Genomic DNA, 4,254 nt, shown 5'->3' on the forward strand with positions numbered 1-4,254 from the left:
ATATTCAAAAGGGAATTGGATTGCTATCTGAAAAGAAAGAATATGCAAAGTTATAGGGATAAGACAGGGAAGTGGGACGAGATAGAATGCTCTATCAGAGAGCCAGTGCAGACTCAATGGGCCGAATGGCCTCCTTCTGTACCATGCAGATTCTGTGATTCTGTGCAAAGCCTATGTGGCACCACCCTGCAAATATTTTCACACTTGTTGCCTTGATGTAATCAGGAGTCAGGTTGCTGACTTGACTTCTCAGTTCTACAATTAGGCTTGTATTGATGTGTATCAAAAGAACGTTGTATTAACACAGGAGCAGTTGTAGAAATTTTTCATTAGTATGCTGCCTGTCTGGGTTGAATCATTAGATATCTCCATACCAAATATAGAATTACACTCAAAATCACCAAATTTCCCACCAAGCCACAAGTCATGTCTTGTGCATAACCATAAACAGTGTCAGAAGGCTATTTGACTGCAGAAGTACAGAGAAAAGGCGGATTCTGTTCTTACGAGAGGATTAAGGACTTTACAGCAGGGAGCACTGGATAGCAAACTGGATGGAATACCCCAACAGATATTTTACTCCTCCACATTATCAGGGCAGTGAAGCTAGTTCTGGAACTTCTGCGGCTGTTCTGTTAGCTCACTCATGGACTGGGGAGCTACAAAGCTAAATGGCTTAATTGTGGAACTTATAACCAGAAGGGGTAGTTGAGATAAATAGCATTGATGCATTTTTCAGGAAGCCAAACAAATAAGGGAGAAAGCAGTTGAAGGATCTGTTGATGAAGAAAGATGGGAAGAAGCTCATCTGAATCATGAACCTGTTGAGCTAAAAGGCTTGTTTCTGAGCTTGAAATATTTTGTACCGTTATATGATTTTTCCACAATGAGCAGTAGCTCCACACATACGTATGTCAATATTCTGTTTCTGCTGTTTGTTCCTATGGAGCAGGTGTGTGACCAATGTATACCAAGTATTCTGTCAAATGCTCGTCCTTTGGAGGCTAGAATGGTGCCCATGTGCCCTTTACCTTTTTAACCTAAGCCCAGCACATTACTTGATGACAACTAAGCTCCCAAATTCCCTCCTTAAACCTCTCTGGCCTCCTATAAGACATTGAAGGTGGCAGGGCATGTTGTGAGGGCAGTTAATAAAACATGTAGTATCTTTGGGTTTATTAATAGGGGCGCTGAGTAGAAGAGCAAGGAGGACATGTTCAACTTATATAAGACACTAGTTAGGCTTCAGCTGCAGCCAGTTCTGGGCACCATCCTTGAGGAAGGATGTGAAGACATTGGAGATAGTAGATTCACAAGAAAGATTCCAGGGATAAAGATTTGTATCTATGAGGATAGATTGGAGAAGTTGGGTATGTTTTCCTTGGAGAAAAGAAGGCTGAAAGGAGACTTGATAGATCCTGAGGGGAGAAATGGCAAATAGTGAGAATCAGTTCTAGATCAAGGGAGCGTCAAAACCTAGAGAGCTCAGATTCAAAATAATTGGCAAAAGGGTTGGAATCAGTTAGTGAGTAAACAGAGTCCATGGAAAACAATGGTTTCAGTCTTCCCAATCTTGAATTGGAGGAAATTTCCACTCATCCAGTACTGGATGTCGATAAGCAGTCTGATAACTTAACAACAGTGGAGGAGTCAAAAGAAGCAGTGGTACAGTATGCTGGGTGTCATCAGCGTCCATGTGAAAACCAACATTGTGCTTTTCAATGATGCTGCTGAGGGGCAGCATGTGAATGAGAAATCGGAGGAGGGACAAGGCTAGGTAACCAGGTATAAATTAGATTTATAATATATAATATGGCCAGAAATATATAGAAATTGATCATGCAAATGGTATTCTTGGATAATTACCAGCTATGAATTAGATTTATAATATATCAAATGGCCAGAAATATATAGAAATTGATCATGCAAATGGTATTCTTGGATATGAGGAAACAAAAATTCACCCAGAGGGTGGCTGGAGTCTCTAACACATTTCCTGAGAGAGTGCTGGAGGCAGGTTCAATCAAGATATTCAAAAGGGAATTGGATTACTATCTGAAAAGAAAGAATATGCAAAGTTATGGGGATTCCCTATCTGGCCTCCTTTAAGACATTCCTTAAAACTTGTCTCTTTATGTGACTTGGTGTTAAATTTTGTTTGATAATGCGCCTGTAAAGAACTTCGGTCCATTTTACAATGTTAAAGGTGTTGTTGTTGTTGTAACATTGTTTTCTTGGGGGCGGAGGGAAGTATACCAGTGGGGGAAGGTCAAGCTCAATAATTTTCCAAGATGCAGCTTTTCTAACATCATAATCTTACAATTTGCTAATTATCCAAGAATACCATTTGCATGATCAATTTCTATATATTTCTGGCCATTTTATATATTATAAATCTAATTTATACCTGGTTACCTAGCCTTGTCCCTCCTCCGATTTCTCATTCACATGCTGCCCCTCAGCAGCATCATTGAAAAGCACAATGTTGGTTTTCACATGGACGCTGATGACACCCAGCATACTGTACCACTGCTTCTTTTGACTCCTTCACTGTTGTTAAGTTATCAGACTGCTTATCGACATCCAGTACTGGATGAGTGGAAATTTCCTCCAATTAAAGATTGGGAAGACTGAAACCATTGTTTTCCATCCCTGCCATGGACTCTGTTTACTCACTAACTGATTCCAACCCTCTCGCGCTCCCTGGCAACAGTCTGAGATTAAGCCAGCCTATTCGCAACCTTGGTCATGATGTGGAGATGCCGGCGTTGGACTGGGTTCAGAGTTGAACCTGAGATGAGCGTTACCTCCAGACTTGACTGTTCCAATGCACTCCTGGCTGCTCACCCACATTCTACTTTTCATAACCTTGAAGTGATCAAAAACACCGCCGCACGCATGCACACACACACACCTTGAAAACTACCTTATTAACCAAGCTTTTGGTCATCTAATCTAATATCTCCCCATGTGTCTCGGTGCGATGCTTTGTTTTACAGTGCTACTATGAAGTAATCATAGAAATCATAGAAACACTACAGTGCAGAAAGAGGCCATTTGGCCCATCAAGTCTACACCAACCACAATCCCACCCAGGCCCTACCGCCATATCCCTACATATTTACCTGCTAATCCCTTTAACCTACACATCTCTGGACTCTAAGGGGCAATTTTTAGCATGGCCAATCAACCTAACCGGCACATCTTTGGACTGTGGGAGGAAACCGGAGCACCCGGAGGAAACCCACGCAGACACGAGGAGAATGTGCAAACTCCACACAGTGACCCAACCGGGGAATCAAACCCAGGTCCCTGGAGCTGTGAAGCAGCAGTGCCAACCACTGTGCTACCATGCCACCCTAAGTACTTTGTGTCGTTTCAATGTGATAAAGGTGCTACATAAATATAAGTTGCTGTTTTGACCGTTTCACTGACCTCAGAAGACTTTTCGTTTCCTGGACTTTCCAATTCCTCTGTCCTGACGTGCAACAGACAAATCCCTTTGTCACACTTATTTACCTGATCTTATTCAAACAGTTTCTAGCTCCCTTACTCCTTGGCAAGTTTCTCTTTTTTTAAGTGCTATTTCTGCTGTTCATTTATTGAGAGAAAATTAATGTGATAACGATAATCCTTGTTGACTGGAGCAGAGCGAGAAGTGTTTCACTCTCCATCTCTGAAGTTCTTTCAGTTTTAGTTCCTTCTTAATTAACTCTCCCTGCCTTCCTCTCAAAAACAAGAATCACTGGACAAAAATATATATTAGTAAATGATTCACTTGCAACTTCCAACAGCATTTTAACAATGTCAAATATTACTTTTAAGAAACATGTTTTTAAAATCACGTCTGCGATTACCTTTCAATGTGAGCAGCCATTAATTGTTTGCAAAAAAAAATGTTGGGTTAATAACATATATATGAAGGAAAATGGATGGCACAATAAGTTTGCGCATCGTCGCTGCTCAGACTCAGTTTTAATCCTTCATTTGTGCTTCCCAATTCTAATAACATGAATCATTTGCAGTTTTGTTGAGTGCACTACATGTCACAGTGCAAACTCCTATATATTTACAAGTTTTACAAAAGTACATGTATTTACATAATGCCTTTTTTGATTTCAGGAAGTCCCAATTTGTTTTTCCAGCTAATTAGGTACTTTTTTTTTCTGCATTACACTTAAGTGCAAAGTCCCACAAACAGTGCCTAGGTTGAGCATCTTGCTTGAAAAAAGCACCTTCGAACTTCCTTTGGTG

This window comes from Mustelus asterias, unplaced genomic scaffold, assembly GCF_964213995.1.
Source record: "Mustelus asterias unplaced genomic scaffold, sMusAst1.hap1.1 HAP1_SCAFFOLD_1083, whole genome shotgun sequence".
NCBI classification, from domain to species: Eukaryota; Metazoa; Chordata; class Chondrichthyes; order Carcharhiniformes; family Triakidae; genus Mustelus; species Mustelus asterias.